Source organism: Molossus molossus, unplaced genomic scaffold, assembly GCF_014108415.1.
Source record: "Molossus molossus isolate mMolMol1 unplaced genomic scaffold, mMolMol1.p scaffold_m16_p_1, whole genome shotgun sequence".
Taxonomy (NCBI): domain Eukaryota; kingdom Metazoa; phylum Chordata; class Mammalia; order Chiroptera; family Molossidae; genus Molossus; species Molossus molossus.
In genome coordinates, this window is record NW_023425344.1 from 72,126,537 (window position 1) to 72,138,704 (window position 12,168).

Consider the following 12,168-nt stretch of genomic DNA (forward strand, 5'->3'; position numbering starts at 1 on the left):
CAATACGCTCAATTAATATTTGACAAAGGTGGCAAGAGCATACAGTGGAGTAAAGACAGCCTCTTTAATAAATGGTGTTGGGAAAATTGGACAGCTACATGCAAAAAAATGAAACTAGACCATCAACTTACACCATACACAAAAATAAACTCAAAATGGATAAAAGACTTAAATGTGACCCGTGGCTCCATAAAAATTCTAGAAGAAAATGTAGGCAACAAAATTTCAGACATCATACGGAGCAGAATTTTCACTGATACATCACCTAAGGCAACAGAAATAAAGGAGAAAATGAACACATGGGACTACATCAAACTAAAAAGCTTCTGCACAGCAAAAGAAACAATCATCAAAATGGAAAGGCAACCCACTGTATGGGAGAACATCATTGCCAATGATGTATCAGATAAGGGGTTAATTTCCAATATATATAGAGTGCTCATACAACTCCACAAAAGTAAGACAAAGAACCCAATTAAAAAATGGGCAGAGGAGCTGAATAGACACCTCGCCAAACAGGACATACAAATGGCCAAGAGACATATGAAGAAATGCTCAACATCACTAATCATCAGAGAGATGCAAATTAAAACAACAATGAGGTATCACCTCACACCTGTCAGAATGGCCGCCATCAACAAATCATCAAACAACAAGTGTTGGCGAGGGTGTGGAGGAAAGGGGACTCTAATACACTGCTGGTGGGAATGCAGACTGGTGCAGCCGCTATGGAAAACAATATGGTGCTACCTCAAAAAATTAAAAATTGAACTTCCATTTGACCCAGTGATCCCACTGCTGGGAATATACCCTAAGAAGCCTGAAACACCCATCAGAAAGAATATATGTACCCCCATGTTCATAGCAGCACTATTTACAATAGCTAAGATCTGGAAACAGCCCAAGTGTCCACCAGTAGACGAATGGATCAAAAAGCTGTGGTACATATACACAATGGAGTACTATGCAGCGGTAAGAAAGAAAGATCTCTTATCCTTTGAGACGACATGGAGGGACCTGGAAAGTATTATCCTAAGTGAAAGAAGCCAAGCAGAAAAAGACAAATACCACATGATCTCACTTATATACGGAATATAATGAACATAACAGTCTGAGGAATACAGTAGACCCAGACACATGGAAGTAGGGCACAGACTGACATCCCTCAGAAGAGGGGATGGGGGGTGGGGGGCTGGGAAGAGATAAACCACAGAACTTATATGCATGTATGCATGACCAATGGACATGGACAACTAAGGCGGGGACAGGATGGAGGGGGGGTAGTGTGGGGGGTGCCAATGGGGTAAAAAGGTAAAATATCTAACAAAAAAATAAATAAAAATTCATAAAAAAAAAAAAAAAAAAAACCACTGTCAGTTGATTTTTCAGCACAATCATTTCAGCCCAGAAGGGATTGGCACAAAATATTTAAAGTGATGAAAAGCAAGGGCCTACAATCAAGACTACTCTACTCAGCAAGGCTGTCATTTAGACTCAAAGGAGAGAGAAAGAATTTCCCAGACAAGAAACAGCTGAAAGCGTTTATCACTACCAAATCACTATGACCAGAAACGTCAAAGGGACTTACTTAAGAAGAAAAAAAAAAGGGGGGGGGAATATGAAAATGTCAGGAAAAAATTCTCACTGACCATGGCAAACATAATAAAAGAGTGGTTAAAAGGCAAGAGTAGGAAGATCATTTGTAATTATAACAATAAATGGAGGAATACACACAAACAAAGAACTAAAAATATAATGACAAAAACATAAATGTGGAGGGGTTGAGTACAAATGGTAATATGGTAATGATTTTATAGTGTGTTCAAACCTAAGTGACTATAAACTTAAACTAGACTACTATGAATAAACCTTGGTATATATGAAGCATATGGTAACCACAAACAAAACAAGAGGTTGAGAGAGAGAGAGAGTTTACTCAAGAAATAAAGAGAAAGGAATTATTCAAACACAACACTACAGAAATCCAATGTATCAGAGAAGAATGCAACAGAAGAAAAGAACAGAGAACTACAAAAAACAATAAAACGGCAGTATCTGCTTACTTAATAATTACTTTAAATGTAAATAAATTAAATGCTCCCAATTAAAAGGCTAATGGATAAAGAAGAGGCAATATATATATATACATGGAATATTACTTGGCCATAAAAAAGGATCTTACCATTTGTGACAACATGGATGGACCAACAGAGCACAATACTAAGTGAAATAAGTCAGTCAGAGAAAGACTAAAACCATATGATTTCACTTATATGTGGAACCTACAAAAACAAAATAAACAACCAGAACTGAAGCAGACTCATGTATACAGAGAACATTTTGATGGTTTCCTGATGAGAGGGGCTTTGAGGGGATGGGTGAAAAAGGGGAGGGAGTTCAGAAATACCAATTGGCAGTTAAGAAACAGTCACCGGGATGTAAAGTACAGCATAGGGAATATAGTCAATAATATTGTAATAAGTATATATAGTGTCAGGTGTGTGCACGACTGATTTAGGGATCACTACCTAAGTTATATAATGTCTAACCACTCTGCTGTATACCTGAAACGAATATAACACTGACTATCAATTGTAGTTGAAAATTAAAAATAAGATAAAACAAATCAAAACAAAAATAAAGAAGATATTCAGCTACCTTACATCTTATTATAAAGGTTTGATCTTTCTAATATTAGATCCTTAGAAGCCTCTGACAGGCATCTGGCTGGCTCCCTGTGACTCCACTGGGAAGGCCGGGAGCAGGTAGGGGAGGACTTCATGGACCGGGCAGCGCTGAGGGGCTGCAGAGCCTGCGCTCACAGCGCCCTCAGCCTTGGCTGAGCTGGGACGCCAGCCAGTGTGCATGAAAGCTAATCATTATTAGCTGAGACATAGTTTCTGCATTTACGTGACAGCTGGAATCATGAATCGTCTTTCCAGGAGCTCATGCTAAAGGGTGATTTTCAAAGTTGAAGCCCCGCTGGGAAGCTCTGTCACAGTCCGTCTGCTGACCCCTGAGCGGATGCGTCTGGTCTGTTCTCACTACAGGAATGAGTGTTCTCTCTCCTAGATGGAAAGACCTGTCTGAAGCACCGCCAACAATTCATTTTATCTAAGGGTAAAACAACAGCTCTAAAACACTTGCAACTTGAAAGGTATTTAAGGACAATCGGACTCAGTGATCGGCCAAGATGTGTCTGAAGAAGCACTGCATGTCTTGGCTGGTGACTTTTTGACTGTGACAGAAAAACCGTGCCCTTGCTCGGAGGCTCCCGCTCAGTGCGGCGGGCTCGGCGCATCGCACTTGCTCCCATCCCAACGCAGCTTTCGGGCCAACGGCGGCTGCCATGGGCCTCGATAGAAAACAATTCTTAAAATCATTTGGCTCCCTATAAATTTTCTAAACTGAGTTCAATTTTCTTAGTAAAGTATTTCACTCCCCCCCCCTCCAACATTTTAAATAAAAACACTGTGCCGACTTACAACATATATAGTAAAGATAATTTTCTAATTATCTTAAAGTGCTGTGTTTGGTTTGTTTGTTTTTACACCAGGGCTTTTAATCTGTATGTATATACAGATAGCAGGATGGCAGCCTTTTTTGAAGGTGGCAGCCTGGGTCACGGTTTTTGTGCTGGGCTTTCTAATAGCGGTCGCCCTTATGCTTGGGTTTTGTCATAGGGGACAAACCCTCAGCCGTGATTCCTTCAGGAGTCCTGTGTGCGTGGCTACTGTAAAATTGGAGTTGAGTGACTGGAGATGATTATTTCTACGTTCACTCTGCCACCTTATCCTAATCTATAAAAAGTTTTCCTGAATCAATGATAGAGAAATTTTTTTAAATAATAAAATAAAACTTTTCTTGGTGCTCTTTCTCCTGGGACCATGCCCACTGCCCCTCACCCCCGCCAGGTTGCGTCACTTTGACCTTCTCTTCCCTATGTTCCAAGGGCCCTTCTTCTGCCTCTGTAACTTGTTTCCTCTGCCCACTTCTTCTACAGCTCACTTCTTTTACCTCTGTGACGTTCTAAATAAACTTTCTCTTATAGCTTTGGGGAAAAAACAAAAACAAAAACTCTTCTTGGCCAAGTGCTTTAGCTTACACTTCTAAAAGTATAATTTTGGTGATAAATAACATCTTGGTTTAATAAAAATGCCACAGATGTTTTGTTATGGAGTGTATTAAGGGTATCCTTTGAAAAGGGATTTTTAGCCCTGGCTGGTTTGGCTCAACAGTTAGAGCATTGGCCTGCGGACCAGAGAGTCCCTGGTTCAGTTCCCAATAAGGGCGTGTACCTCTGTTGCAGTTTGTCCCCAGCCCTGGTTGGAATATAAGAGCAAAAAAATGTCTTCAGGTGAGGATAAAAAAAAAAGAAAAGAGATTTTTAAATATTCTGTAAAGAATATATCCTATTTTTGTTTTACTATATTTTAGACTTATTTTTGTTTGTTTGTTTATTAGCAACTTATACAGTTTTAGAATAGCAAGGTAAAATAAAGTTAATCTTGTTTTCCCAGTTATAAGGCAGAGAAAACTGAGACTCAGAAAACTTAAATGACTTATTAAGGGTTAATTACACAGCAAATTAGATTTAAATACCAAGTTTTCTGGCTTCCAGTTCTGTGCTTTGTGTACCATACCATTTTCCCTTCTCATTGTTCATGGCAGAAGTGAACACTTCACTACTGCCCAATGGTTTGGCTGGACAGTACACCAAGGAACCAGGAGTAAAAGCACCAGTGTTAATACTATATACACAGTGTGTTAGTTTTAATATGGCTTTTTCAAGTGCTCTGAGGTTGGAGTGTACATTGACGAGTCTGCAAGAGGACGATTTCAAAGGCATAGACTACATCTTTTAAAGTTGTTATGGCAAAATGTTTATTTGTACATTAAATGCATTCTTTGTTTTATTATGACAAGCTACATTTTATTATAATATGTGTGCTTGGTAAGGAGTTTTCACATTATATACTTTAAATTTGATGATGTTTCATACTCTACAATAAGCATTTAAACCTTTTAAATTATATAAGTAAAACACATAAAAGCTGAACTGCTCTGGAAGAGAGAAGGGAATCTCCACTGTCCCTACCACAATTTGGAAACACTTCCCTGGGACATTTCAAAATCAGATTAATCCATGCAGACCTGCCCTCCTTCCTGTAGACTGTGGTATTACACCCTTGCAACACCGGCAGCCTGTCTTCATTTGCAGACTTGCTCTACGATTAAATGGCAATCATTTGCTTACTCTTTATATTAACTCTTTTTCTTACTCTTTATATTAACACGGTTTCCAAGAGTACACTTATTTCATTCACGTGTTCATCACTCTTTTAACATGTTTTATCAAATGCCTAGCCTGTGGAATGTATTATTCAAACTCTTGCATGTGATTACCGGAAAAGGAACTTAGAGCCTAGTAGCGAATATTGGCCAAAGTATATAAACAGCAATGCTCTAAGGAGAGACAACAAAGGCCCCAAATGTGTTACAAAATAAGGTTCCGTGGAATCTTAGAAAAGGGCTGCGTGCAGTGCGTCGTGGCACCCTCTCAAATCGCAGCATCATCGTGTGCATCGTGCCGGGGGCTCCTCGGGAGGGCGCACAGCCGAGCCCCTGTCCAGGAGCCGTCCTGTCCGGGGCAGAAGAGAGCGGCTGCACCTCCTTTCTGGAAGCGCATGTATCCAGTGACTGGTCACTGCAGAGCTAGGAAGGTTGGAGTCGCTTGCCTCCATTTGGGATAACTCCGAAGAGTTATTGAAAGTAACTAGATTTTGCTTGTTCAGTTTGTTCATTAGATTCCACATATGAGTGAAGGGAAAAAAAACAACCCCAAAAAATAAATTAAAAAAAAATAACTAAGGACTGGGATCTTTAGTTGCCCTGGGCTCACCTGAGCTGCTGCTGTATTTGCACTGCCCCCCCTCTCCCAACGTCCAGGCCCTCTTTCCTCCCTCCCTGGCAGGTACTTTTCTCAGGAGTGCTGCAGATAACCTTGATGCACACCAATCTCCGTCTCAGAGCTGCTTCCTGGGGAACCCGTTCCAAAACAGAGAGAAGAATAAAAAAATAATTACATGGAGCTGATAGCATCTCAATGCAAATTTGAAAATTAACGGTTTTGAGATATGTAGAGCTATGAAAAACATGTTTCGTTTTAAAATATATATATTTTTATTGATTTTTAGAGAGAGAGAGAGATAGAAACATCGATGAGAGAGACACATTTATTGGCTGCCTCCTTCACACCCCCCACTGGGGATTGAGCACTCCTCCCCCCCAGGCACGTGCTCTGATCCGGAATAGAACTGGTGACCTCTTGGTCCATGGGAGGATGCTCAATCCACTGAGCCACTCCGGCTGGGCTGGAGAACATATTTCAAGTGGTAGGAACACTCTAGCTGACATGTGTATTAGAATAAAACATGTGGACAGTGACAAAGATGGATTAAAATACTAGAGTACACAGAACACATGGAGAAAATAGTTTGACTGGAAAGAGATTGATAAAGGTAATTTTTTTTTCTAGTAAAAATGAAAGATGCTATAAAATTTCTGAGTATGGATCTGACACAATTAGAGATGAATTTTAGAAAGAATATATATTTACATCTTTTGTTCAATGATTTTAAAAACCTAAGAAAAATAATACACTCAAAATATGTGCTTACATATAAAAGCAGTGATGTTTCCTATGTATTCTATACTAGTAAGCCAAACAAGATTTGATATATCCTTCAATAAAAATTTTTTAAAAAAATTTGCTAAATCCTTAAATCCACATTGGCTTAACTGTTAAATTTCTATTAAATCCTTTGCACTATTTTCAATACTGAATGTGGGAAAATATAACAACATTTGTTATATTATATCAAATCTTTTGTACCAATATTTTTCCATATTGAAACATTTTGATAAATATAACTAAAGGACATGATTTAATACATAATACATATCTTAATATGTGATATCTAAAAGAGTATTCTTTAAATACCCAAAAATATTGAAATTACTCTAATTCTTTTATGGCAATCTATTCATTCAACAAATATTTATTGACACTGCCGTATGTTGTAAAGTGAGATCACAGAATAAGGAAGCAAAATAGAAATATCAAAAATAATTGCAAGTGTGATCAGCCCTACGAAAGGGGAAACACCACCTGTTCTGGAACTATGAGCCTGGAGAACATACTTAGGCGTAAGAGTGACAGATACATGGAAATGTTTAAGATGAGTAGTCATTAGCCAGAAAAAGAAAGAGAGAAATATTCCAGAAATGGGGAAGGAAGACTGTTTCGTGCACACTATTAAAATGGTAGCAGGAAAGGGAGCTTGTCACATTTAAATGTTGGAAATAAGAGCAGGTAGCTAGAACAGAGTCAGAATAGGCCATAGTTCCTCATTAAGTCAAAGAAGTAGGCAGGGAGAGATCATGGTTTTTTAAACCATTTTAAGGAGTAAGGTTAAGCCACTGGGGAATTTTAAACAAAATCAGATTACTCAGTGGTTGCCAAGGGGAGAGTTTATTCTCCATAATCTGCCAATTGGAGAGTCTGTTCTGCAGCTGCCATTGGGCCAAGCCTGATTGGATGAGAAAACTCCCATCAAGGGGCTGATGCTCCAATTCAGAGGAAGTTTGGGCAGTGATGTGGGTCGTGGAGAGGGATAGAAGTAGATATCTGTAAGAGGTATTTAGGTTGTTGAAAGACGATTTGGTAATTTAACATGAATGTGGGGGAGGGGGGAGATAAGAAGAAAATGGTTTCTGACTTGGACAAAAATAACTCTCAAAAGTTGGGGATTTTGTCGTTGTTTTAAAATTTGTATACTTGAGGAATGGAAAACTATTACTTTGCTTTTTATGTAAAACACTAGGTACCTTTTAGAAATGATAAACCTGAAGAAGAGAGAGAATTTAGGAAAGCATAATCTGATTTGCCAGAAACATTATTGACTTGGATTATAAGTGAAATATAAGCTGTCCTTTTTACAAAATATATGCAAATAAGCATGTTGCCACAAGTGCATTTAAAAAAGCAGTCTGCCTTTGCAATAGTTCTCTTGTGAACTCATCAATCTACACTTCAAGTTCAAGGGCATTTGAATCCTAAAGTGGGTAAACTGGTATTGCTTAATTTAGTTTATCTTGATATACATTTTTAAGCAACCCACCATGATATACTTATGTTAGACACGCAGTTTACATGATTTACTGGAAAAAGTATGAGGCACATAATGAAGGATTTATGTTAATCCTCACCTGAGAATATTTTTTCCATTGATTTTTAAAGAGAGTGTAGAAGTGAGGGGGAGGGGGAGAGAGGGAGAAATATTGATGTGAAAGAAACACATTCATTGGTTGCCTCCTGCACACTGGGGATTGAACTTGCTACCCAGGTATGTGCCCTGGACTAGGAATCAAACCTGCAACCCTTTGGTGTTTGGGCTGACTCTCTAACCCTGAGCCAAGCCAGCCAAGATCATAATGAAGGTTTTAATCCAGCTTCCTCAAGTGGCTGGTCATCTGGGCCTCAGTTTCTTCTTTACTAAAATGTAAATAGGATGATTAGTGTGCTGGTAACCTCCCATTTACTTCATAGTTTGCTTCAAGTCTCTATTATGATTGAATATTTGAATGTATAGGTATACTTGTAAATATTTTTGTATATATCAATATGTGCACATATATACACATTGAAATGTTACATTGCAACTCCAATTTTCCTAAACATTTCACACAAATGGTTTTTGTTTTGAATTTTTGTTATTTCACACTTTGTATCTTAGTATTTACCTACCCATTATATTTCTTTTCTGAATAGAAAATGTAGTTTTTTCAAAACTGTTGAGGATTTTTCTATCTAAAATTAACCTATGAAACAAGGGCATCAGGGCATGCCACTGAGCCTGGCATCTCTCAGTGTGCTCCCTGCCTTGATGGGCTCATGTTTATTTAACAGGGTGTCCTTGGTTTCCAAACATGTCTGTGGGTTTCAGGGAACCTAAGAAGATGTATAAGGAAATTAGATGAGTGTAAAATATTTGATGTTCCATATGATCTTCCAAAAAAAAAAAAAAAAACCCTCTAGGTTACTTAGCACATTCAAGCATGGGAAAGAATCTTCAGCCTCATAAACAGAATGAAATAAATTTTTAGTAATATTTCTCTTCTTCTTGTTTTCAATTTATCCTATTCATTGGAGAATCTTTTTTTTTTTCTTTTTCGGAAACTGATTATCCAGTGGTAAATTGTTCCCAACCTCTGATTCTACTCTTTTAGTTTTTCTTCTCTTGTACTTTCTGTATTTGATGCTCACTAGTATTTCTATACAGAGTGGGTAGGATGAAATCCAAACCAATTTTCCTTGGTATTTTAATAAAGGTATTTTCTGGCACCAATTTTTACTGTCAATTTAAAGGACATTTAGGAATTATCTGTATGTGTTATTTGTATTATCAATGTCCCATTAGCTTTTTTTAGAATCTGCTCTATCACCGAGATCAAAACCATACCTGTGCAACACATGGCACCATGTGCTCCTTACCACCTGGCTAGCACATACTTTTTAACAAGGCTCTGTTTTCAAGGTTGATGTGAAGGTAATGGGAAAACACACACACACACACACACACATGCAAAAAAGGTGAAAAGCATGGGAATATTCTTAGAAAATAAAAAATCAGAATGTAAGTGTGGGTTAGATAATAAGGGACTTCAGGTAAAGGGTTTATTTGCTTGAAATACTGACCTCATAGGCATCCCTTATATCTTCATGACAGAAGGTTTTACTGATTACACATGCTAGCAGCTCATTAAGAATATAACTTAAAGAAGATAAATTACAAAGTCAAAAAGGTGAACACAGTAAATGGAGGCCGCAGTAAACTAAATACTGATACCCTGAGTTATGGTTTTGTACCTGTGCAATGTAAGTGGGCTAAGATGCTCAGCGCTAGATACAAGCTAGGGATAAAGACATTGGCCTGGCGTGGCCATAGGAGTATTGGTTGGGAATGATAATAACATAATACCAGGCAATCTAATGTTTCAAAGTTTAGAAATTACAGGAGTTTAGCATATTGGCAATGAAGCAATCATATTGATATGCAACATATTTCCTATTTTTCTTAGGAAAAAAAGTACTATAGCAAAAATTTAGGATGATGATATGTTCAAGGGATTTTACAGAAGTGTGACTGAGGACAAGATAAGCTATTATAAAATATTACAGAATACCAGTCTTTTGAACTTAAATGTAGTAATATATGCTATATTTGTCAGTCAAACTCCCACAGCATTTGCCATTTGAAGATATTAATGATAATAAGATACACTGCACTTATCGCGATCTTTAAAATTTAAAGTGATAATTGAATTCTTTGAAATATTAGTACTGAGCATTTTACCTCCTTTATTTTTTATCCCCCGATCCTGTCCCTGCCCCCAGCAGTAAAAGGAATGGATAGATCCTAGATGAGCTGCTTTAACTTTTTTCCACCCAAGTACTAATTAATGAAATGTAATTGAGTCAAAATTTGCAAAAGTATTTGCCAAAGCCATGTGAATATTCAAATATATAATGAAATTTTGCCACCCCAATAAATATTAGTTGAAAAAGCTCAGAAGCATGCCTACAATTTTTAGCAAAATTAGAAAGCCTTCAAAATTAGAGAATGAAAAATTATGCAGATGATGATAGTAACTAATCTTCCACTATTTATCAAACACTCTACTATATTCTTTACATGTATTATAAGACTCATAATAGTATTCTTGGGTAGGTTCTATTATTTTGTAATGATCCCAGGTAACAGATGTAGAAATTGAGGCATAGAGAAATTAAATAACATAGCGAGATTTACACATCCAGTAGATTCTGATACCATTGATCAAATCCATGGAATTGACTACTAAATCATACATGAGAAGAGCACAGAGATATCAAATTCAACATATCTTTTATTTTATTAATAAACCTGGATAATAAAAGAGAAACTGGCTTATTAGGAAGTAATTGTGGAGGATTCGTTTTGTTGATTATAACTGTTGCAAAAATGAAATAGATCAAATATTGAAAGTAACAAGTAAGCAATGGTTTTATTGAATGCCAGTTATGAACTTTGTATCATGCAGTGGACTCCAAGACACATATGCAATAGGAGATGTAGCAGACAGCATCATACCTGCTGACAATGACAACAAGTTGAATTAGAGGTTATGGCAAATGAGATATAGATGCTCCAAGACTTATGATGAGGTCATGCCCTGATAAACCTATTTTATACTGAAAATATCATTAGTCAAAAATGAATTTAATACATCTAACTTATCAACCAGCATAGCTTCGTCTAATTGCCTTAATGGGCTCAGAACACAAAATATTGGTAACCAAATATACTGAAGAGTACCCATTGTTTACCCCAGTGGTTGTGTGGCTGACAGGGAGCTGTGCTCACTTTGGCTGAGGAGCATCGTGAGAGTATCAAACTACTATCGCTAGCCCAGGGGGGAAAACTCAAAATTCAAAATCTGAAGTACTGTTTGAACCAGGTGCATATTGCCTTTGCAGCATTGCAAAGTTGAAAAAAAATCAAAAGTCAGACCATCATAAATCGGGGACTGTCTGTGTACTTAATTACCAAACATCATAGAGGTGATACTTAAAGCAATTTATAAACTGAGGCAATGTGTTTGGATAAATGTGATTATCAGCTTAAAATTCAAAGTTAGAAGTGCTGTAGTTTAGATGTGACTCAGAATACATTTTTTACTTGTAAATTCCTAAATAATGTGAAGGCTGATAAACTAAACTGAGAAAAGAATGGTAAACAAGAAAAAGAAAAGTGTGACCTACATTACTATCTGGTGGGGAAAGGAACATCTGTCATGTTGAGTGAGAGCTGAAGCTTGGAAATTCCTCATGAATCTCAACAGCCAGCACTACTGGTTAAAAGCAAAAACAGATCTCAAGCCTCGGTCAGCTTTCTTTTCTTTTCTTTTCTTTTCTTTCTTTTTTTTTTTAATTAAAACATATATTTAAAGAAGGAGGAAAAAGAAACCTCTAATAAGTTATAAACTATGGCTGCCAAGAATCCCAGATATAATTTTAGATCAAATTAGAATGGCATTGTGCTGGGGAAAGAATATTATCAACAT

The 12,168-nt window shown here is 37.2% G+C and overlaps 1 protein-coding gene across 2 annotated transcripts in view; it reads left to right on the top strand.

Moving 5' to 3' along the window:
- GRID2 (glutamate ionotropic receptor delta type subunit 2) overlaps positions 1-12,168 on the top strand; it is a 1,393,668-nt gene that overhangs the window by 863,169 nt on the left and 518,331 nt on the right. The gene's annotated exons all lie outside the window — the stretch shown is intronic.